Genomic DNA, 26,131 nt, shown 5'->3' on the forward strand with positions numbered 1-26,131 from the left:
TCTTCTGCCTCTTCAAATCTGCTGTTGTGTGTCTCTAGTATATTTTTGTTTTTGTCTACAGCATCTTTAATCTCTGTGATATCTGCTGTTTTTCTATTTATTCTTTCAAATTCCTCTTTATGCTCTTTTAGTGTCTTGATCTCTTTTATGTCATTAGCCATTCTGTTGATTTTGTTTAGTGGAGTTATATGAACTCTTTGATTAGTTCTTCCAAAGTATGTGTCTCCTCTGGTGTTTTAATTTGGTCTTCAGGCTGGGCTATATCTGTCTGCATCTTCAAATGCTTAGTGATATTCTGTTGCTTTTGAGGCATGTAAATATTTTGATAGGGTTACTTTGGAAGCTGATTTCCTTCAGTAGTCTCCTAAGCTTTGTATTTGTGGGACAACTGTGGAGGAGGATGCGGGGTGTGGAACAGGGCACAATGGTGCCATTACAGGTTGTGGCCAGGTATAGGCAAGCTTCAAGGACACTATGCTGATGCCTGTGACCATGGTGTGCAGAGTCACGTGGTTGTGGAGGAGCTGTGCAGGGGCCATGGTGGCAGAGTGCAGCTCAGGTAGGCCTTGGAGTGCAGGAATAAGTTGAAGCATTGGAGACAAAGAGGTAGGACATGGCAGGAGGAGGATGGAGGGGGCTGGTGCACAGGTAGGATGTGGGTGAGCTCGTGGAACATGGGAGTTGTGTGTATTAGGGTATGGGGTATGGGGCACAGAGGTTGGGACACAGGGAGGGCACAGGGAGATGTCTGGGGGCCAGGATGCAGATGTGAGAGTGTGTAGGAGTAGGGCACAGGTCATGGGGGTTGCGGGATGGGGGTCAAGTGTGGGCGATATTGGATGGGCAGGGCTCTGGCATGGATGCACAGATGTGGGGCGGGTGGGACAGGGGTGCACTCATGTACAGGGTGGGAGCTATATAGCACAGATGCCCATGTGTACACCTGCCAAGTGTGGGAGTAGGGCAGTTGTGCTGGGGTCAGGCAAGGGTATGCATGTGTCCAGGGCAGGGGAGGGTTGTGTTGCAGGAGTCAAGTGGTCAGTGCATGGATGTGTGGGTGCCTGGAGGTTGGATGTGGCTGTGTGTGTTCTCAGGTCTGGTGGGCAAGTCCCTGGTATATATGTGTCTGGGGGCAGTGTCCTGGTGTGTGTGTGTGTGTGTGCCAAGAGCTCAGGGAAGCCAGGGAGGGTTGCACTTGTATAGGCTGGGTCTGGATGTGGCCTGGTTGCACAGGTCAGCGGTTGCCCAGAGTTTGGGATACTTGGTAGGGGTGCACCTGTCTTCTTGCGTGGATATGGGGGTGCCAGATGCTGATGTACATGCACACAGAACTTGGTGGGGGGGATGGGCTTGCAAGGCTGTATGGGCTGGGGACCTGTGTGACCCTGGCATAAAGGTGAGTGCCCACAGCCCGGATGCGCAGGTGACTACCTGTAGGAGGCAAGGAGGTGGAGGTGGGGGTCGAGGGATTGGGTGTGTTGCTCAGGTCTTGGGAGGGACATGGCTAGACGTGCCATTGCGAGGGAGTCGTGGGTTGGGCTGGGACAGGCCTGCATGTGAATGTGGGCAGGGTTGTGGGGCGAAGACGTAAGGCAAGGGGGTTAGGGCAGGACACTTGGAGTGTGGCAGTGTTGGAATCGGGTGACAGGGTTCAGGTGTGTGGGGTGTGAGGGGAGTCAAGGTAGTGGAGCAGTTGTGGTGTGAGTGAGTGTAGCATATTCAAGGAACTCAATTCTGAGGGGTCCGGGCTTCCATTTGGAAAAGGGTGCATTAGGCTGTTTGCGCTAACTGGATGGTCTCCAATTCTCTGCTTCTCGAATCTTCAGCTTTTGCAACCAGGACCTCCCTCTGTGGTGTAGAAGACCCTCCCAGGTCTTTATATACTAGAATCGCTGTCCAGTTGCCTTCCCATCACTTCTCTAGCTGTTCCCTGGAGCTATTCCACCATCTTACTGGAACTCCTAGAAGCCTTGATTGTTGAAGATGATTGTATGACAATGTAGCTTTTACAGTGTGACAGTGTGATTGTGAAACTCTTGTGCCTGATGCTTGGTTTATTCAGTGTATGGACAGATGAGTAAAAAAATGTAGATAAAAAATAAATAAATAGTAAGGGAGAACAAGGGGCAAGATAAATTGGGTAGATTGAAATACTAGTAGTCAATGAGAGCGAGGGTAAGGGGCATGGAATGTATGAGTTTTTTCTTTTCTATTTCTATTTATTTTTCTGGAATGATGCAAATGTTCTAAAAATGATCATGGTGATGATTACACAACTATGTGACTATATTGTGAGCCACTGAGTGTACACCATGTATGAACTGTATATGTGTGAAGATTTGTCCTTAAAATATTTTTAAAATAGGGGATAGAGTTAGGTGATAGATTCTGAGATAAAGAGGAAAAATTTAATAGTTACAAAAGTAGAGTTAGATAATGGACAGAGATACAGAATAGAAGAGCCAAGTGGTCCAAAATAAGTATGTTCAAGAAAAAATGGTCCAAAATGACTCTTTTCTCAGGACTGTAAATAAGAACCATTGTGCACAGTTTAATCATGGGGAATTCATAGTTAAGAATTCAGAAGGTGAATTAAAACCTCTCTTTCTTCAAGAAAAGAGCTTTTATTGATGGTTTGGAGTCCTGTATCCCAGATAAACATGTACTTTTACTTGTCCATTCCTGTGGGCGTGAACTCATTAATGGGACCTTGTGATGAGGTTACTTCAGTTAAGATGTGGTCCAGCTGAGTTGGAATGAGTGTTAATCCTATTACTGAGGCCTTATAGGGAAAGTCATAGAGGAAGATAAGGCCAGAGGAAGCAACCAGAAACTGAACATCAACGGAACAAGAAGAGAAAGGAGAAGTCAGGAGAGGTTGCCATGTGCATGTGTCAGAGAAGCCAAGTATCTAGGATTGCCAGCAGCCAGAGCATCACCTTGATGACACCTTGATTTTGGACTTCTCCTGGCCTTTGAACAGTGAGCCAATAAATTCCCATGTTTAAGCCAACCCACTGCATAGTATTTGTGTTAGTAACAAAGAAACTAAAACAGTTTTTGGTACCAGGAGAGGGAGGTGCCACCACTGCAGATAGCAGCAAATGTGGAAACAGTCTTGGAATTGGGTGATAGGTAGAAGTTGAACAATTTGTGAGGTGTTTGATAGGAAAGGCCCAGATTGCTTTGAAGAGACTGTTGTTAGAAGTATGGATGCTAGAGTACTTCAGATAGGGCTTAGAAGGAAATGACAAATGTGTAATTGGGAACTCTCCACATTTAAAAGTGGCAGAGAACTTGGCAAAATTGAGCTCTGATGTCAGATGAAAGTCAGAACATGAAATCAATGAACAGGGATATTTAGTTTGGGAAATTTCAAGCTAAGTGTGGAAGTTACCACCTGGTTTCTCCTTGCAGGTTATAGTGAAATGAAAGAGAAAAGAGATATGATGAGAAATGAACTCTTAAACACAGAGAAACCAGAAATCGATAGTTTGGAAAATTCTGAGCCTATCCAGATAGTGTGATCTGAGACTAGGGCTAGAAGTAGCTCCATCAGCGACCTCTCTTAGCTTCCAGACAGCAAGTCCCCAGAGAATAGGGCTGCATGTGAGCTTTAAGTGAACATGGATCCTGTCAGCCATTTCAGCAGGAGTCAGGATTGGAGATGCATTTAGCCAGGAAGTATTTGTGGAAGTCCTTCTAGCTGATAGTTTGGATCCCTGTGAACTGCATGCAAAACCAACAGTGTTTTTACAAATTTTGTATGAGTAGAACCACTGCCAGCCTGAACTAAAAGGGATATAGAAGGGACAAATTAAAGGAAAAATGACTTCAAGGGCAGAACTATGGAAGCTGAGGTCTGGACTGAAGAGTTCTCCTCAGATCAAGGGAAAGGACCCTCTGCCATGTGTGTGGAAAGGGAAAACTCATCCATGCCTTTAGAGAAGCCAGGTTATCTGCTCCATCACTCAGTGGAGGTGGGCCTTGCTCCCTGTTATTCAAGGAGAATGCTGCCACCCCAGTTCTTAGAGAAGGTGAGGCCTGTATCCTTGCATTCACAGAGAGCCTGACCACCATTCCAGAGCTTTGAAAGGATTGGGCCTACACCCCAGTGTTTGGGGAGAGCATGACCACTGTGTAAACACTTGGAAAGAGTGGTGCTGCTGCTCCATCAGGCCCAGAGGGCAAATCATCCATCCACAGATGAATCTTGGACCTCAGAATCTAATGAAGTTTGCCCCACAAGGTTTTGGAATTGCTTGGGACTTTTGACTTCCATTTTCCTTCCAGTTTCTCCCTTCTGGAATGGGAATGTCTATCTATACCTGTATCACCATTATATATTGGAAGTAGATAATATTTCCTAGGTTTCACAGGTCTGCAGACAGGGAATTGTGTCCTAGGACAGATGACACCCATAAACCATTTTGATAAGACTTCATACTTAGCATTGTTATGGAAATAACTTAAGGCTTTTGGGAAGTTGTGATTAAATGAAGGTATTTTTCATGGGGAAAGAACATGTATTTTGAGGGTGTGCTGGTTTGAAAGGTTGTATGCCCCCTAGAAAAGCCATGTTTTAATCAAAATCCCATTTCATAAAAGTAGAATAATCCCTATTCAATACTGTATGTTTGAAACTTTAATCAGATCATCTCCCTGGATGATGTGATTTAGTCAAGAGTGGTTGTTAAGTTGGATTAGGTGATGACATTTCTCCACCCAGTCAGGTGGGTCTTGATTGGTTTACTGGAGTCCTATAAAAGAGGAAACATTTTGGAGAATGGAGATTCAGAGAGAGCAGAGAAGAACGACATAGCCATGAGAGCAGAGAACCCACAAGCCAGTGACTTTTGGAGATGAAGAAGGAAAACGCTTCCCAGGGAACTTCATGAAACAGGAAGCCAGGAGAGAAAGTAGCAGATGATGCCTTGCTCACCATGTGCCCTTCCAGCCGAGAGAGAAACTGTGACTGTGTTTGCCATGTGCCTTTCCAGATGAGAGAGAAACCCTGAATATCATTGGCCTTCTTGAACCAAAGTATCTTTCCCTGGATGCCTTTGATTGGACATTTCTATAGACTTTTTTTAATTGGACATTTTCTCAGCCTTAGAACTGTAAACTAGCAACTTATTAAAAGTAAAAGCCATTCTGATCCTGGTATGTTGCATTCCAGCAGCTAGCAAACTAGAATAGAGGGTATAGAGTACAGACAGTAGTGGTTTGGAGCTATGCACCCAGAAAATATATTCTTGGACTTGGTCCATTCCTGTGGGTATGAGCCCTTATTACTAGCAACTTGTGTAAAGGAAACCAGTTAAAATGTGGCCAAGCTGAGTCTGGATGGGTATTAATCCTGTTACTGATGACCTTACAGGAAGGTCACAGAGAGTGGTAAGGCCAGAGGGAGCAGCAGGCAGCTGAACATCAGTGGAACCCAGAGGAGGAGGGAGAAGCCAGAAGAGGCTGCTATGTGCCTTGCCATGTGACAAAAAAAGCCGAGGACCAAGGATCGTGGGCAACCAGCTCCAGGCAAATCATTGCCTTGGTGATGCCAGGATTTTGAACTTCTCCTAGTCTCAAAACAATAAATTTTTTTTTGTTTTGAGAAATAAATTAAATTCCCTTTCTTTATGCCAATCCATTGTATGATATTTGCTTTAGCAACAAAGAAAGTGAAACACTAAGTGACTATAAATGCATTGTCTATGTGCTCTAATTTATTAATCCTTTCTATAACCCTGGCACATTCAGAGCTCTTCCCTTCTTCAACGTAATGGTTGGTGAAGAAGCTGGCATGCCAATGTCCAGATATCCTAAGGCTGATATTAAAATTTTTCAGACTGAATATAGTAAAACGCTCTGTTCCTTCCCTTGCCCCACCCTTAAGAGTAAAGTGAATCTACTTAGCTATCAGCATTGGTAATCTCACCAACATGAAGTTTTTAATCATAATTGTTAGTGGGAAATACCAGTGATATTTGTACAAACAGGAAATTAGTTAAACTCAGAAAGCCCAATTGTACCCTCTTTGCCAAAAGAAGCTACTTCTCTCTAATACAGGAAATTAAATTTCTATGCCAAAAGCATATTTATAGGTTGATTAGTTTATTTTCCTCTGAAGCATTTCTAGAAATACTTTCCCTTCTAATAAAAGCTGATTAATCAGATATGGTCCCTGCCTTGGGCCTTGCATGGAAACTTAAAGCAGAAGGTGATCTGTTAAACTATCCCCCTGATTTATCATACTACCATAAAGTTATTAAGACTAAGTTAATTAGTTATGTAACATGAATCAAATGTATAATAGCTGGGATTGTAGTCACTGTCCCCCAACTCACTCTGTGAAAATGATTAAAGAAGATGGTATTTTATTTTTGCATGGAAATTTGACTCAGATACATTCCAGTGCTGTAGGACTAGGAACCTGAAAATCTTGAAATTCACTTCCTGGCAATGAGTGTGGTTTATTGGGAAAAGTCATTAAATTTATTGTGGGTGAAGGGGCATAAGCACAAGTGTCATCTATCCCATGGATATGGCATGGGTGGTTGGAGGGTACTGCTATGTTGCACAACTGAAGAGATGCTTCCCCCATTTCAGTCTTTATGAACGACCTGCCCCTGCTGAGGTATTCACTCAACAGTGCTCACTCTCCGAGACCTGGAGGCCCTGGTTCCCCTAGACATCCCAGGGATTCTTGGTGCAAAAGTGAGTCTCTGTCCTGGGTTTGAGTTCCGGTCCATGAACTCCCCCCCCCAAAAAAAATCCCCCCAAAAAACAAACAAAAATTCAACAAATGGTGCTGCAATAACAGGATACTCACATGGAAAAATAATGATATGTGACCCTGCCATATAGCATACAAAGAAAAAAAAATGCGTTAAAAAAAAGTGAGTCTGTGTACCCACTATGTGTCTTTATATTTTATCCTTTTTAATGGCCTTTAAATATTGGAGCAGTTTTTGGTTTACCAAAAAATTATGCAGAAAGTACAGAGTTCCCATATACCACTTCTTCCCCCTTTTAGAGTTTCTCTCATTATTAATAATCATGCATTAGTGTGCTGTTTTTGCTACAGTTGATGAACAAATATTGATGTTATTATTAACTGAATTCCACCACTTACATTAGGGGTCACTCCTTGTGTTGTACAGTTCTATGTGTTTTAACAAAGGCATAATGTCAATGCATCTTCCATTGCTGTATCATACAGATTAATTTCATACCCCTAAAAATGCCCTGTGCGCCACCTATTCATCCCTCTCCTCCTTCCCCCTACATCCATAATATCTACTGATCTTTTAATGCCTCTAAAGTTTTGCTTTTCCAGAATGTCATATAGTTGGAACATTGCAATATATAATCTTTTAAGACTTGCTTCTTTCTCTTTGCAATATTTATTGAAGCTTTTTCCATATCTTTTCATCACTTGGTAGCTCCTTTCACTTTACTGCTTAATAATAATTCATTATTTGGATGTACTGTCATTCACCTATTAAAGGACATTTTGGTTTCTTGCAATTTTTGGCAGTTATGAATAAAGCTGTTACAAACATTTGTGGGCAGATTTTGCATGGGCATAAGTTTTAAACACATCTGTTTAAAAAACTGGATTCTGTGGTAAATCAATGTGTAAGAAATTGCCAGATTGTCTTCCAAAGTGGCTGTATTGTTTTGAAATAATTTCAGACTTATAGAAAATAATTTTAAGCTTATAGGAAAGCTGTAAACATGAAACAAAAAATTATCCTGTATATACCTCACTCATATTTCCCAGTTGTTGCATTTTACCACATTACTTTGCCATCATTGTCTCTTCTCTTTCCTGCTTCCTCATTCATGTATACCTGTGCATAACCACAAACACATACACCCTTGTTTTTCGAATCATTTGAGAGTAAGTTGCAGATATGATGCACTTTACCACTAAATACTTTAGTATATATTACCTAAGAGAAAATGCTTGTATGACCACAGTGAAATTGTGAAAGTCATAAAATTAACATTTATAAAATATTATTATTTCATTTACAGACCTTATTTAAATTTTGATCATTGCTTCCTGTAAGTCCTTTATAGAGAAAAAATTCCGGTCCAGAATCCAATCATAGGTTGCATTTAGTTACTCTTTTTTCTTTATTTATTTTGAAACCATCACTAAGTTTGTTTTTTGTGGGTTTTTGTCTTTCATGATCTTGAAATTTTAAGTACAGGCCAATAATTTTATAGACTGACTCTAGATTTCAGTTTGTGAATGTCTCTGTATTTGGGTTTGTCTCATGTTCTCACATTATTAGATTTAGGCTGTGTATTTTTATCATGGTTAGCAAATACGTGATATTGTACCCTCAGTGTATTATATCAGGAGGCACAAGACGTCATTTTGAACCATTACTGGTGATGTTAGATTTTGGTCACTTGGTTAAAATGGTGTCTACCACCTTTCTATGCAAGAAAGTTACTATTCTTCTTTGTAGTTAATAAATATTTTGTGCAGAGATACTTTGAAACTATGTAAATATTCAGTTCCTTATCAAACTTTCACCCACTAGTTTTAGCATCCATTGATGATTCTTACTTGAATCAATTATTACTACAATAGTTGCAACATAATGATTTTAAACTCAATTATTCCATCTCTACTTATTAGTTTTAAACATTGTGTTCCACTGAAAGGAGCCAGGATCCTTAAAGAATGTCTGATTCCAGAGCTGAGGCTGAGTAAATTTAAGATAAGCTTAGCCTATCTTGTGGAGAAAACATGGAGGCTTTAGAAAAATGATGGGAATATGTGAAAATGACATTGGAGCTTTCCTGAAGGGCTTGACTGGCTAAATCTTGGACAATTAGGGCAATAAGCTAAATAATATGAGTGCAAGGTTATAATCCATTGAATAAAATGACAAAAATAAAAAAGAAACTATAAGTCCATACTGAATGAGCAAATGAAAGAATGAATGATATTGTTGTAGATGTAAAACTTGTGGTGTTTGTGTATAGTTTCTTCTAAGGTCTTCAGCCTTATAGTTTCTAGTCCAGTCACCATTTTCAAAATTATTTGTCAGCCTTTTTTTCACCATTCTTCCAGTAAAGTCATAGCATACATTTGTATTACAGTTAGATTCATTGGGATCCCAAATATCCTGTTTGATTTTGTTTTAAATTTGCATGAATTAAAGTTGACTGTGATATATAGTTCTATGGGTTTTGACAAATACGTAATGTATCCAACAACTCAGGCCCATACTGAACAGCTTTACTCCTATAAAGTTCCCCTGTGCACATTCTATGTAGTCATCCTCTTCCATTTCCCTAGCCACTGACAACTACTGATCTGCTTTCCACCTCTATAGTTTTTTCTTTTGCAGATATCATGTTAATAGAATCATACAACATGTAGCACTTTGAGTCTGGCTTCTTGGCAAAGTGCACTTAAAATTCATCCAAGCTGTTGAATGAAGCAGTAACTACTCTTTTTTAAAAATCAGTGAATAATATTTGCAGTGGATTGAGTGGTGGCCCCCAGTCCTAATCCCTGGAACCTCTGAATGGAATATGACCTCATTTGAAAAAAGTGTATTTGCAGATGAAATTAAGTTAAAGATCTTGAGGCAAGATTAATTTGGATAGTCTTGATGGTCCCTAAACCCAATGACAAGTGCTCTTGTAAGAGACACACGGGGGAGAGAGAGGAGAGAAGAGGAGGAGGAAATGTGACCTTGGAGGCAGAGATGGCAGTGATGCAGCCACAAGCCCAGGGTAGCCCATGGCCACCAGAAGCTGGAAGAAGCAAGGAACCGAATCCCATCTAGAAGATCTGGGTGGAAGGATGTCCCTGTCCACATCTTCAGTTTGGATTTCTGGCCTCCAGAACTGTGAGAGAATGAATTCTGTTATTTTAAGCCACCCATTTGATGGTATTTAATTATGGTGGTCTCAGAAAGCCAATAGATAATTTTATCACATGGATGCACTACAGTTTATTCATTCACCAGTGGAAGGATATCTTGGTGGTTTCCAGTTCGAGGAAGTTATGAAAGAAGCTGCAATAAGCATTTGCATATATATATTTTTTTCCCCTGAGTACGTGAACATAAGCTTTCAGTTTATCTAGGAATATGATTGGTCGGTCAAATAATGTTTATATTTTATTTTATAGTAAACTGCTAAACTGTCTTCCAAAGGGACTGTGCCTTTTTACAGCAATGAATGGTAGTTCTTTTTGCTCTGCATTTTCACCAGCATTTGGTAATGCCAGTTGTTTTGAATTTTAGCTATGTAAAGGTGTGTATAGTGGTATTTTGTTTGGTTTTAATTTGCAATTTTCTAATGACAAGTGATACTGAGGACTCTTCATAAGCTTATTTGCCATATGTTTTTGACATTCTTTCATGAAATATCTGTTCAGATTGTTTTACCATTTTTTTAATTGAGCCTTTTGTTTCCTGTGTTGAACTATGAGAGTTCTGTATGTATTTTGCAATCAAATCATTCATCAGAAGCATGATTTACAAATATTTCTCCCATTCTGTGGCTTGCCTTTTTAGTCTCTTAATTTTGTCTTTTGCAGAGAGAAAGTTTTTAATTTTTGCAAATTTCCGTTTATCAATCTTTATTTCAAGAATATGTTATATTTTTTATAATGCTATATTTAAAAACTCATCTCCAAACCCAGGATCATGTAAAATCTGTATTTTCTTTTAGAATATTTACAGTTTTACATGTCACATTTAAGTCTGTGATGGTTCATCCAATTGTTGGAAAGATTGGAGTTTTTATGTTGAATTGCCTTTGCACTTCTGTAAAAAAAATTTTTTCTGGACTCTATTCTGTTGCATTGATCTTTATCTCCATTTGTCGATAATATCACAGTATCTTGATTATGTTAGCTTTAGAATATGTCTTGAAATCTTTGACTTTCTTCTTTTTTTGGAATTCTTTTGTCTTCATTTCTTTACTTTTTCTTTTGGTTATTGTATTAGTTGGGATTCTCTAGAGAAAACAGAATCAACAAGAAACACTCGTAAATATAAAATTTATAAAAGTGTCTCACAAAACTGTGGGAATGCAGAGTCCAGAATCCTCAGGGCAGGCTGTGAAGCTGACGATTCCGATGGAGGGTCTGGACGAACTCCACAGGAGAGGCTCACCGGCCAAAGCAGGAAGAGAGCCTTTCTCTTCTGAATCCTCCTTAAAAGGCTTCCAGTGATTAGATTAAGCATCAGTCATTGCAGAAGACAGTCCCCTTGGCTGATTACAAATGGAATCAGCTGTGGATGCAGCTGATATGATCATGATTTAATTCTATGAAATGTCCTCATTGCAACCAAACAAACAGGTATCACCATTTGGCCAAGTTGACACATGAACCTGACCATGACAATTATATTTATAGTGGTGTTACTCCAGATTCTGTGGCCCAGAAAAAACTGTGTATCAAACCAATATGGTTGATTGTAATTGTATTTACCAATTGCCTAAAATAAATAGGTGTGATAAAAATACATGCAGTAGTAGAAAACACTGCACTCCATGAATGTTAGCTGTTATCACCCTCCTCTTTTTTCTTCTCCTCTTCTTCTTCCTCATCACCATCATTGAATATATCACACATGATTATTGTCAAAAATATTCAGGTAAAATATATCAAGGCTCTTTGTAAACTGAAAAGTGCTATATGAATATACATTATTTTCATTTCAAACTATTTATATGGTGTCATGTTCTATTTTCTCCATTTTCTGTGAATAAATAGATTGTTGGTCTGGATTCATATCCTTTTAGATGGCATATGTGGATGCCAGGATGTCTGAAGAAATGGAGTAGCAAAATCCTTTCTAGTAGGAATTTTAGTTAGGTAAGCTACTTTCTATTATTCCTTTCATAGTTGGAATAAGAGAGTTCTTAGAAAATCATATTAAAAAGCTGTTCTATACTTGTATTTATCTTTTAAGAGGTGGGAGGTCTGTGGGCACCAAAGGGATGGTGCTTTGATTACAGCAAAGGACCCGTATTTAGGGTGGAAGTGTTTTCAACACTTTTATGATGTTAAAACCATGGTCAACTGATTTTATGTTCCATTTGTGCTGTGAAAATTATCCAAGGTAGTAAAGACTTAGTAATACAGGTGATGATAAAAATTATATGTTTACTTTCTTGATATGCAATTTAGCCAAAAAAGTACAGTAATATTTAATAACTGCTCTATGCTCATGGAATGAATTATGTGAAACAGCTTTCTAGGTCTTTTATGAGCTAATTCTAAGCAAAAATTCCTCCTAAAAATGTGTGGAATTTATTGATATGTTAAAGCAAAATTAAAATGGTGTAAAATAACCACTAGATGAAATATGTCAGTTTTCCACAGACTGACCTACAGATTTAATGGCATACCAATCAAAATCCAAGCAAGTTACTATAGAAATTCATGAGCTGATCCTAATATTTATTTGGAAATGTGAAGAGCCAAGAATAGCCAAGATAATCTTGAATAACAACAACAAAGTTGGAAAAGCTATACTGTTAGATGTTGACATAGTGTAAAGCTATGCTATGACAGTATGATACTGATACAAAGATAGAAAAATAAACCAACAGAAGCCAATATGGTCTGAAGAAAAACCTGGAAAAGGTGATGGGACAATTTATCTGGGAAAAAATTATTATTTCTTCCATTTATCACACCAAACACAAAAGTCAAGGAGGATTGTAAATATAAAGAGAAAGGAAAACTAAAGGTTCTAGATTATAAAACAGAAGAATATCTTCAAACCTTTAGGATAAGTAAAATTTTATTAAAGTCCACACAAATGTCTGACCACAAAGGAATTAATTGATACATGGATTACATTAGGTGTAACTCATACATCAAAATACATTAATAGAGTGAAAAAGATACCACAAAATTTGGATCACACTATATAAGAGTAGACAAAATTTGAAGAACCTATTTACAAAAGAAAATATATGATTGCTCCAAAAATATATTACAGGTGCTTAATTTTATTAGCCACTGGGGTGAATACAAATGTAACAACAAAATGATTCTGTTATGTACTTAACAGAATGGCAAATATTAACAAAACCAATGACTCCAAATATTGGAAAGGATGTAGAGCAATTGAAGCTCTCATATACAGCTGGAGGGAATGTAATCTGTTACAAATATTTTGAAAAGCTGTTAGTATTTACTAAATTCAAATATATGGGTATCTTGTGACCCAGGAATTTCAATATTATTTTCATACCATCAGAAATGCACTTATTTCTGCACCAAAGAGACATATATAAGAGTGTTCATAGCAGCTTATAGCTCAAAACTGTAAACAATCAAAATCAACAGACTCAGTACATCAGAGGTAGAAATGACAGACTTTGATGTGATTTTATGTGGGGCATATAGGAAGAATGAGGAGTCCATGCTGAAAGCCAAGTTTCTATCTTGGCAATTGAGTGGACATGTAATAGCATTTATAATGAAGGAACCTAGAAGGGAGCTGATTTGGAGTGATGAAGCAAAGAATGAGCTCTGGTTTAGACATATTCAAATTTGGAGTAGTACCTCTCTAAATGGAGATATTTAGTAGACATAAGGATATAAATTTTAGGAGAGGGATTGTAGGTAAATATTTTAAATAGATCAATTTATAGTTGGTGCTTAAAATGAATGAGATCACCCATAGAGATAGTGCCTCTGAGATATAGAGAGGACTGCAAAGACATTTAAAGAAAAGCACAGGAAAAATGTGCACAAAAACTTTAATCAATCATTCAAAATTCAAAAAATACTTGAGCAACTAATTTATGGCAAGCATTGTCTCGGGCAATGGCGATATATCCATATACCAAACATGCAAAACTCTGCCCATTTAGTTTCCGCTCTACTGAGAAAAGACAGACAATAAACAAAATACTTTAACAAAATATATATTATGTTAATTTGTAATACATGCTATAGAGAAAAATAAAGTAGGAAAAGGAGACAGATAATGGTGTTAGGGAAATATGCAATCTTAAGTAGAATGGTGAAAAAAAAGGCTTATTGAGCAGGTGACATTGGAGTAGGGAAATTTGCCATATGGATATCTGGGAAAAGATAGGTAAGTGCTAAGAGGGGTCAGAGCAGGAGGGGAAAAAACAAAAAAGAAGAGTTATCATGTCCTCCAAGAAAGAAAAAGAAAGTGGTAAAATCAAGAGTTAGAGAAAAAAATAAATACTAACAATTGTCCATTGTTTATCAGCATGGAGGTCGTTGGCCTGGATGAAATCCATTTTGGTGGAGGGAGTGGTGTAAGCACAAATCCCATTATGGTGAATTGAGCCATATATAAGAGGTGTGCAAATACTGATGAGAAGAAATCAGTAGAGAGGGAGAGTTAGCAGTAGAAATTCAAGAATGAGGATCATCAATGGGGTAAAGAGGTCCCTGGGAACATGGTAGATGTTGAGATCAAAGCAACAGATGAGCCTCTGATGGGAGGTAGAAGGAGGATATGTTGGGTGAGGAGAAAGGGAAGACAGGTAGCAAATGGCTTTTTGATAATGCTTTCTATTTTTACCGTGAGATAGGTAGGATGAGCTTATCTGCTCAGTTTGGCAGTAGAGATTGGGTTTTATTTTGCTTAAAATGAGGAGACAAGTTTGTCTGAGCTTCTGTGGGAGTCCTGACTAGCAAAGATGAAAGGATTTGTGGGAGATGTTGAAAGTATATTTGAGAAAAGAGATCTTAACTAAATGTTTATGTTAGTTATTTAATGAAAATTTGTTTTATAGGAAAATTATACTTTACTGAATAATTTACATACATTTAATCACCCAAGGAAAACCTCAGTGGTTGGTTAGTGCATCCCTAACTTGAGTTAGGGACCACTTTTTATCTTATGACAGCTACCTGAATTGGAGGCATAATGCTTGGAAGGAAAAGGTCTGATTTTATTGGCTTGACCTTTCAAACCCTAATCAGGAAAGTGATGGGAGCAACATACCCATGAGTTTAAAAGGTGGAGGAGCAGTTTGATTCATAATAAACATTTTACAGTTCAAACCAGTATTTACCAGATAAGAAATTGCACATTGGAAATATTTTGATTTTCTTGTAGCTGTAGGTATTACTTACTGAAAGACTGAAGCAGCAATTACAAACTTTACAGGTGAGGAATGCACATGTCCCCTGCCTGGTATCTGTTGCATTTGCCCTTTATTCAATCATCCACAGCTGGAGTAATTGGATCTTTAGGTACAGGTTAATGGGATAATTAGGCAAACACGATCAAACTTGTATACTATGAGGAAATGGATGACTGCTGTCTCTGAGCCTCCTGTTGTACACTGTGCTGGTGCAACCTGTTCTTCATTTCTATGGGCAATAAAGTAGGAGATGGATTAGCAGCAAGTCATTTCATCTGTCTGTAAATGGAAGTGTCGTTTGATTTAAATGATTTTTTAAGAAGCAGCTACTGGAATAACTAGGTAGTGATGAAATGGATGAGGTATGCCTGCTTCATAAAGAGCTAATGTAATTTGGCCCTGGTAGTACATAAAACCCTTTGGATACCATTCTTTCCCTACTATATTAATAGGATGCTCATCCAGAAAGCTATTTTTGACATAGGCTTTATATAGGAAAGACAAAATGACATGATTCCGTGGAAGGACATAATACAAAGTGTATGTCCAGTGGTGATCTTCCAAAAAGAATACTCCCACCCACAAGGTAGGAAAGGCTATAACACTGTCTCTAAAGACTATTATAATTTGATCTATCTTTTCCATGTTATCTCTATGAGCTCTGACTGGCTAGAACTCTGTGTTAAATGTTTGAAACCCAAATCTTGGGAAATCTGATGACTGATTTTCCTTTGCCTTCCAAAAAAAAAAAAAAGTAAACCTGCTTTGGGTGTACAGCTAGATATAAGGGAATAGAGGTCTATTATCATCTGTCTTAATATGCATCTTCTCCCCAACCCTCTAGATCTTCCTAGTTTGATGTCGCTGCTGTGAGAGTCATTGAATAATGGGAGTATCTTGCCCCAAATGATCACAATTGACATGTGTTATATTACTCAGCATTTGCTCGTTTACCTTTTCATGTTACCAAGACTTCCTGATTAGCTTGAGTGCTGGTATTTTGAGACAGAAATTTAGAATGGAGAGGGAAGTGTGGTAACTGGTAACAACAAGCTCTGTAAGGGAAGAGTGCTGAGGCATGGATACCAGGCTTAGACCAGTTCTGTTCTCAGGCTAGTGTCTGGGTGGCCAATTTGGCACTAGACACAATGTTCATGTATTTGGCTCTTCCTAGGGGCAACCTCACTTTTGCAAACATATAGAAAATTCAAATGAGAATATTTTATTATTTTTGAATATAATATTTTTATTTTAGAATAGTTTTAGATTTTACAGAATTATTGTGAAGATAGTACAGGGTGTTCCCGTATACCCCACCCCCAGGTTCCCCTATTAACATCTTACATTAATATCTTTCCTTTGTTACAATTAATGAATCAATGTTGAAACATTACTATGAACTAAAATACATTACAAAATATTCAGATTTCCTCAGAAAACATCCTTTTTCTATTCCAGGATCCCACGTAGGATACAATGTTACATTTAGTAGTCATAGTTTCTTAGAATTCTCTCAGTTGTGAAAGTTTCTCAGACTTTCCAGTGCCAGTGATGACACGGACAGCATTGAGGATTTCTAGCCAGGTACTTTGTAGAGTGTTCTTCATTTGGAATTTGACATATGTTTTTCTCATGATTAGATTGAAATTATGGGATTTTAGAATGTGTCCCATTCTCATCACATCATATCAAGGGTATATATGCTCAATATAACCGGCCACTGTTTATGTTGACCTCGGTCATCTGCCCTGCAGCAGTGTTTTCAGGTTTCTTCACTGTAAAGTTAGTCTTTTCCCCTCCATTTCCATACCGTGCTCTTTGGAAAGAAAGTCACTGTGTGTGGTCCACACTTAATGAGTGGAGATTTATGCTCCACTTCCTTAAGGTGTAATTTTAGGTGTAATTATTCTGCCTGAGAATATTTGTCACTTCTCTACAATTTATTTATGTTTTATTTATATCAGTATGGACTCATGGATACTTATTTTATACTTTGTGTTATAACCCAATACAATTTTATTTTATTGCTCAAATGTTTCCAGCTTTGGCCATTGGCAGCTCTTTCAGTTGGCTTCTGTGTCCCCTTGACATACTTTCATCATTGTGTTTTCTTTTTTTCTCACTTATTTAATATTTGGCACTATGCGATATGCTAGGATCATTGTGTGATTTTCCTGCCCCAGTCCTAATATCAGCAATTTCCCCAAGGAACCTTGTTTTCTTCTATTGGATAATGGTATTAGAAGCCAAGATCTCAGCAGTAGATGTGCTCATTGCTGCTAGGCTGTCATTGTTTCTAGGCCCTCTCATCTGACAGGGCAAGGAAATATATATATATGTGTATAGTAACTCATGTATATATACACAAAATATTTCTGTATGAAATAATCTGTATCTATATTAAGCTATACATGAGTTCATACTGATGTCTTCAACTCTAATCCATCACTATATAGATCATTATAGACTCCTTCCCTTGTTTATCTTTAACCTCCCACTCCAACGGTGAGAAATCTGACTCCCACTGTCTGCCATCCATTTACCTAGAGTTTCAGTTCCAGTACACATATACATCAGTATGAAAATTGTTAACTTATATTCCTGTGGGAAATAACTTCATCAGTTACAGTACAATGTTTGTGTGTGGTTCTTTTTGCATTCAGCCTTAAAAACTCCATTTATTTCCAAAGTTACTTAGATCAGCACCATGTTCTCCCACCCCTTTTATATTTTATTTATCATTGAGAACAAAAAAGTGTTCCAAGTCAAATATCTAAAATGGTTGGAAGTTGGTGCATTCCATCATCACCACTCTATGCCTATTTTAGCTAGTCTTCATCATTTCTTCCTGATTGTTCAGTAACCAAGAAGAGTTGGGAGTATGGAAAATGGGATTTATTATTGCTGTCTCGCCTCAGATTATTTCCATGATCACATAGAATTTGGTCATAGAGATGACCACTTTCATGTCAGAGGAAAAGAAACTATTTCAAAGTGAGCAAGAAGTACTGTTGTCTCACTTGGAATCTTAACTGGGTTTTCAGCTTTGTTTCCTTTCTTTTCTAGTGCTAATGTTTGTAAATTCGGCTGTTTATGACAACCTAGAAATGCTAATGAGCATGAACGTTTGCAATAATATGAATAGAACAAAAACATATAATTCAAAAATTTTTGCTACCCTCTCAGAGGTCCCATGTCTACAATCATGTGAAAAGACCAAAGACCAATATACAGAATTACCCAGGTTAGGCTTTTAGGTCAACTCCTGAGACATGTAAGAAGAAACGTAATAAAGATAATTTAATGGGGAATAATACTAAATCAACAAAGGCAGGGGTACTTCTACTTCAGTTTTTATTTTAGACAAACCAGAGCAAATAACATGCTTACTAATGAGCCATTAATCAAAGTATAGATATCTTGCTATTATTAACTGTTTCTAGAAGTCATACTGGAATATCAAGATGAATAAATTGAACTCATAATTGATGTTTTTTGACATTCTTCTAAACAAACTATATTCTTTTAAGTTCTGCTAGAGAAAACTCCTATTTTTTAAAGAGGGAATTTGTTGTGTTTCTTTCTAACTACAGGTAGAGGCATTGTTAAGCTATAGAAGGTTTTTATATTATGTATGCAGTTTTACAAAATTACTTAACACATTGTAGATTTACTGAAAAATCATGCATAAAATACAGAGTTCCCATATACCCTCGCATCAAGGAAAACAGGAAGGTATTATTTAAGACTTTGGGGTGGGCAAAGGTTACTTACATAAAACACTAGAAAAGCCGATAAATTTAATGATACTAAAAACCTTTGCTTCTCAAAGAAGCCATTCGAAAAATGAAAAGGGAAGCTACAGCCTGGGAGAAATTTTTGGAGCATATATTTAAAAAAAAGAAAGGAAAAAAGATATTCCTAAGAATGAATAAAAAGACAAAATGAGACAAAAATCCAATTTAAAATGGTGAAAATATTTGGATAGGCACCTCATAATAGAAAATATACATGGCAAAAATATTAGCAACACTAGAAAAATGAAAATTCAAACCATAATGAAATACCATTACATTCCCAATGAATGGTTAACATTAAAAATACTTACCATATACCAAGTGTTGGAGAGGATGTTTATGAAAATGTAAAATGATACAAGCAACTTAGAAAATAATTTAGTACTTTCTAAGTTAAACATACATATGTCAATCCTCTCCTAGATATTTCACACGGTCTTTGTGACCTCAGAAAATCTATGTGGAAAATTGAAATTTCTATATTGTGTGCCTCATTAAAAGTAATAGATATGCATGTCTAGTAATAAATATGTTTATTTAGGTATATATACATGTTATTCATTTTCTTTTTAGTACTTAAATGCTTTTTTTTTTAGGTGAAATAATCATACCACACACTACACTCATTTTAAGCTTTTAGATAATAACTTGTAATGTAAAAGTAGACTTTCAAGAAATTAATACAGCCCTGAAATGTACAAAAATAGAAAGGGAAAATCAATTACAAATTTAAATATAGAGAGCTGTAGCGCGGGCCCCCTCTCTCTCATCCAGACAAAACTACCTTGGCATTCTTTTTTGGCTAATACAGCATTGACTTCACCTTCTGTCAGCGTGACAGCAGTGATAATGGACTTGGACGTGGACAGTGTATTCTCTGACAAGGTGCTGCTCACTTCTATCTCAATGTCTGAAAGGTCTCAGTACTGGAAGTTAATTTTCTTGCATGAACTATTGGAAAGTTTTTGCACATTGTGCATTTTGATGTTTTAAAGCGTTAAGTCTGGTCTTTATTGCCAGGGATGTCTGTTTCTTGATTTTGTAACCGGCTGGTGGTAAGACGGAGATTTTCCTAAGCTTCATCTCTCCTATCAGGTTGGCCTGCTCAAGGCAAATGCAGTGTGCATGGCTCACCCCGCCTTTCTCGGCCTGTGTCTTGTCCTGCATTTGTGCTTATTAGTTGTTTTGGAGTTCCCCTGTTTAAAGAAATTTGAATGACCCCTCGATTTCCCAGGAGAAAACCTCCCTTTCTGGAGTGTTTAAAGCAGGCAAACCATTGCCCCAGACTGTTCCCCTCCATAGTTTCTTACACTTTTATCGTTGTCTCAAGCTGCTTTTGCCTGGAGGACAAATTCTGGGATGGGAGGGGCATGTGGGAGAGGAATTTCTCAAGTCAGTCTTTCCCAGCCAGAGCAAGGTGAGGGACCCACAAAGTGGGTACAGACGGCTCTAAAGCACTCTGGGGAGGGGATCAAGAAGGATGCCAGGAGTTTCTTCCTTGGCTCCCCAAAGCTGAGCTTTCTTGACTTGTCCAACAAATTCAGTGCTTCAACTAACCGTCCCCTGCAGCCCTGAGGAAGCATAGTTTGTTTATGTCTTCTCTGCCACTGCCTCTTTCCAGGGTGGGTTGGAAAAATGACTGCCACAGAGTCACGCCCAAGCAATCCAAAGTTACTAGTCAAAAGCCACAATCAGCAATTGACTTTGTCCGCTCCTGGTCTAGGGAAAGAGGATTTGGAGGTCCCTTTCTGTCACCGGTGAGCTAGGCAGAGGCTGGACTCTGGGGCAGCCTGCAGCAAGCATGGGCAATGGGCACTAGTAACCAGTGGTTACTTTACTGCTCTTTGCCATAATTTAGCAGCCCTTCCTCCTGCTCGTCCCAGGATGTTGGACTGTGTTCTACCAGCCTCTGAGTTTCCAGATGGTTCCTTCAGACAGTTCCTGCCTGTTTAAGAGTTGTTCCGCTGAAAGGGCTGGATCTTGGCATTTCCTACTCTGCCATCTTCCTTCCATCCTTGTTCTCAATTTCATTTTCAAAGTCCTTGTTACACTGTTTTTGAATGTCTGTTTGAATTTAAAATAAATTCAATTTATGTATTGAAAGTCTGTATTTGATGATATAAGTGAACATTTTAATCACAAATATTTTGGATTCTATATTTGATAATATCAGTATCTCCAACTCCTTATCCTCCTTCTGTGTATATGTCTTTCTGTGTCTCTCCTGAGTTTGGTTACCTCATTCTCTCTCGGTAACACCTAGTAATTTTTTCTTGAATGACAAACATTCTGTAAACCATCCTTTAAAAATTTGAGGCTGTGGTTAATGCTGGGTTTTTTTTCCAGAAGGATGTAATTTTTCTTTTGTCCATTAGTTTGATGCAAAAAAAATCACTTTTATCCAAACAGTACGTGAGTAGATTTGAAGCTGGGTTTCAGCCTCTGTAAAGGATTTCTTTCTGATTAACTCCTATTCTTTGGAAAATCCCAACCAAGCATCTTGTGTTAATTTGAGGGATCCTCCTTTTTTGATGAATCCTGAGTCCCAACATCTTACCCTATAGCTATTCTCTCTCTTTTTCCAGCCCTTGGTTCTCACTCTAGTAGATCATTTTGATTTCTCCAAACACATCATGGACAATCACATCTCTATACTTTTGTTTTCTACCTCATGCAGTTTGGAAAGCTTAATATTTGCTATATTTTCCTTTATCAATTATCAAATAGGGTATTTATGGTTATTGCAATAAAAATATTAGGCATCATGCTTTTGGTAAGGAACATAATATTATTATAATACATTTTATCACCATATGATTGTGTGAAAATAAAATTTAATTGTAAATTTAAAGTAAGATTGTAAGAATCTTTTGATTCTTACAACAAAATTGTAAAATTGACAACTATCTATTTCACCAAAATCAAGTGAAAGTAGTAAATTATCCCTGCATAACAGATTGTGGTTCTCAACAAAGCCCATACAATGTGCTTATCTTAATCGACTACTATTAGAAATGAGAATCATTTTCAAGTCACTTAAAAGGCAAACAAACCCCTAAACTTGTAAACATGCACTTGGCACAGAAATTCATTTTAATTGAACTAAAATTTTAAAGAGAGAGAGTGAAAGAGAGCTAGAATGAGAAGCATATTTGATGAAGGCTGGAAAATCTACATGTCAGCAATAATAAACTTGTTATTTAATAAGGTTAATAATAGATAAAGTCTCCTAAAATGAATTGTTATCACAGTTGACGACCATTTTATTAAAATGTTAATGGCCTGAGGCAAAAGCAAACTGTTCTCCTAATCTGCCAGAAGACCTGCTTTTTCAGGAATTGTCATACCCCACAGCACATGGATTTTTGCAAGCTATAATAAGCATATTTGAAATGTGGACTAGACACAGCTCCTGAGATCATAACACAACTTGACTAAATTATGGATGCATTTCACATGCTCATTCTCGTTCAACTTACTTCCTCTTATTAGCAAATTATGTGACACTAAATTTTGCACATAGAAATCAACTAAGAAGGTTTAATGGATGAATTTTATTTATCTTTTCAAGGGTGAAGGAAAGAACCAGTGAGCTTCCTCCCCACCCCTCACCTCATCTGTATGCACATAATAAGTGCACCAAGGGCATTTTCTAGTAAATGCAATTGTCTATACCATACAATGTACCTTTTCCATAATGACTGGGATAAAAATAAAAGTATTCAGCAAAAGTATTGTATATATAAACAAAAGTATTCTAGGACAATCAAGTGCATCCACACAGCTACATCCTCCCTGGGTGCTGGGCACCCACATTCACAAGCATCAGCATAACATCCCCAATCTGTGCCCATACCTGCACTGAAACAAATCACCATATTAGTGCACCACCCCGTGCCCTGCTCCCTGCTGTACAACCATCCTGCAAACACAAGGCCTAAGACTACTAAAAGAAATCAACTCCCAAAGTAAATCAATCAAGATATTTATATGCGACGAAGACAGGAGAAGATCACAAAGCATATCACAGTGCAGACAGATATAGCCCTGCCTAATGACCAAATTAAAACACCAGAGGAGACGCAGACATTGGAACAACTAATCAAAGATGTTCATACAACTCTACTTAATTAAATAAGTGGGATAGCAAATGACATAAAGGAGATCAAGAAGACAGTAGAAGAGCATAAAGAGGAATTTGAAAGAATAAATTGAAAAAGAGCAGATATCATAGAGATTAAAGATTCTTTTTTATTGACTGAATAAAAAACATACTAGAGGCACACAACACCAGATTTGAAGAGACAGAAGAAAGAATAAGTGATATAGGTGACAGGATTATTGATGTCAAAGACTCAAAACAGCAAATGACAAAAAAAAAAAGATGGGAAAAATTTAATGGACACCTAGGGAAATAATAGACAAAACAAAGTGCTCATATATAAGAATCATTGGTGTCCCAGAAGGAGAAGAGAGGAGTAAAGGTCTAGGAAGAGTAGTTGAGGATATAATGGGTGAAAGTTTCCCAATTCTCATAAAGGACATAAATATACAAGTCAAAGAAGCCCAACAAACTCCAAACAGAACAAATCCAAATAGGCCTCCTGAAGGCACATACTAATCAGTCTGTCAAATGTTGAAGAGAAGCAGAAAATCCTGAAAGCAGCAAGAGAAAAATAATCTACTACATACAAGAGAAACCAAATAAGACTGAGTTCAGACTCATGAACTAGCACCCTGGAGGCAAGAAGGCAGTGGTATGATATATACATGATCCTGAAAATGAAAAATTTCCAGCCAGAATTCTGTGCCCAGCCAAATTGTCCTTCAAAATTGAGGGAGAGATAAAAGTTTTCACAGACAAAGAAGTTCTGAAAGAATTTGTCAACAAGAGACCGACCCTATAAGAAATATTAAAAGGAGTTCTGCTGGCTGAAAAAAAAAAAAAAGACAGAAGAGGGAGGTCTGGAAGAGAGCATAGAATTGCAGAGTACCACTAAGGTTAATTTAAAGAATACAGAGAGAAAGAGGGAAAAGCATATATATATATGACAAATAAAATTAAAAAGATAAGATGATAGAATCAAGAATCACCTTTTCTGTAACACCTTTGAATATTAATGGATAAAACTTACCAATTAAAAGATACAGATTGGCAGAATGGATTAAGAAACATAATCCAGCTATATGCTACTTACAAGAGACTCATCTTAAACACAAGGATGCAAATAGATTGAAAGTGCGAGGATGGAAAAAGATTTTCCATGCAAGTTATAACCAAAAGAAAGTAAGAGTAGCTATACTAATGTTGGACAAAATAGACTTTAAGTGTAAAGTCATCATAAGAGACAAAGAAGGATACTATATACTAGCTAAAGAGTCAATTCACCAAGAAGATATAACAATCATAAATGTTTATGCTCCCAATCAAGGAGCTCCAAAGTACATGAGACAGACATTGACAAAACTGAAGGGAGCAATAGATGTTTCAGCAGTAATAGTAGAAGTCTTCGATACACCATTCTCCTTTATAGATAGAACAACCAGACAGAAGATCAGCAAAGAAATAGAGAAATAAAATAACTTGATAAATGAATTAGACCTAACTGACATATATAGACCATTGCACCCCAGAGCACAAGGATATGGATTCTCCTCTAGTGCTCATGGAACATTCTCCAGGATCATATCCTGGGGCATAAAATAGCTCTTTATAAATTTAAAAACATTGAAATTATTCAAAGCACTTTCTCTGATCACAATGAGATGTAGCTGTATCTCAATAACCACCAAAGAATGAGAACATTCACAAATATATTGAGATTAAATAACACACTCTTAAACAACCAGTGGGTCAAAGAAGAAATTGCTAGAGAAATCAGCAGCTATCTGGAGATGAATGAAAATAAGAATACAACTTATGGGATGTGGCTAAGGCTGTGCTGAGAGGGAAATTTATTGCCCTAAATGCCTACATTAAAAAATAAGAAGGAGCAAAAATTGAGGCCTTAACAACACACCTGGAGGAACGTTAGAAAGAACAGCAAACTAACCCCAAAGCAAATAGAAGAAGAGAAATAATAAAGATGAAAGCAGAGATAAATGAATGGGGGGGGGATAAGAACAATAGAAAGCATCAGTAAAACCAAAACTTAGTTCTTTGAGAAAATCAATGAAATTGATGGGCCATTAGCAAGACTGACAATGAAAAAGAGAGGATGCAAATAAACAAAATCAGAAATCAGAAGTGGTGCATTAGTACAGAACCTGAAGAAATAAAATAAATTATAAGAGGATACTATGAACAACTATCTGCCAACAAACTAAACAACTTAGATGAAATTTACAAATTTCTGGAGACACACCAACAAGCTACACTGACTCAGGAAGAAATAGAAGATCTCAATAAACCAGTCACAAGTAATGAGAGTCAATCAGTCATCAGAAATCTTCCTACAAAGAAAATCCCAGGGCCAGATGTCTTCACAGGGGAATTTTATCAAACATTCCATAAAGAACTAACACCAATCCTGCTCAAATTTTTCAAAAAAATTGAGGAAAAAGATCTCTACCTAACTCATTATACAAAGCTAATATCATTTCAATACCAAAACTGGGTAAAGTTGCTATAAAAAAGGAAACTACAGACCAATGTCCCTAATGAACATAGATGCAAAAACTCTCAATAAAATATTAGCGAATTGAATCTGACAGCACATCAAAAGAATTATACACCATGACCAAGTGGGATTTATACCAGGAATGCAAGGATAGTTCAATGCAAGAAAATCAATTAAAGTAATACAGCATATTAACAAATCAAAAAGGAAAAAAATCACATGATCATCTTGCTTGATGCTGAAAAAGCAATCGACAAAATTCAGCATCCCTTTCTGATAAAAACACTCTAAAAGATAGAATCAAAGGTAACTACCTCAATATGATAAAGGGAATATGTAAAAAACTTATAGTCAGCATCGTACTCAATAGAGAGAGACTGGAAGCTTTCCCCTAAAAAGGGACATTTTTTAGGACAAGGATGCCCACTGTCACGACTATTATTCAACATTATGCTAGAAGTTCTAGCTAGAGCAATCAGGCAGGACAAAGAAATGAAAGGCATCCAAATTGGAAAAGAAGAAGTAAAACGCTCATTATTTACAGATGATATGATACCATACTTGGAAGATCTTGAGAAATCT

General features: G+C 37.4%; 1 long non-coding RNA gene across 3 annotated transcripts in view; it reads left to right on the forward strand.

Annotated features, from left to right (window-relative positions):
- Window positions 1-26,131, forward strand: part of LOC143668903 (uncharacterized) — a 256,906-nt gene that overhangs the window by 143,548 nt on the left and 87,227 nt on the right. The window contains exon 1 of one of the 3 annotated variants that reach the window (XR_013168626.1): window positions 16,658-16,716. The exons of the other annotated variants lie outside the window; for them this stretch is intronic. This is a non-coding gene — a long non-coding RNA (uncharacterized LOC143668903). Of the gene's footprint in view, window positions 1-16,657; window positions 16,717-26,131 lie in introns of those variants that run through there. 3 annotated transcript variants of the gene reach the window in all.

Source organism: Tamandua tetradactyla, chromosome 25 (assembly GCF_023851605.1).
Source record: "Tamandua tetradactyla isolate mTamTet1 chromosome 25, mTamTet1.pri, whole genome shotgun sequence".
In the NCBI taxonomy this organism is placed as follows: domain Eukaryota; kingdom Metazoa; phylum Chordata; class Mammalia; order Pilosa; family Myrmecophagidae; genus Tamandua; species Tamandua tetradactyla.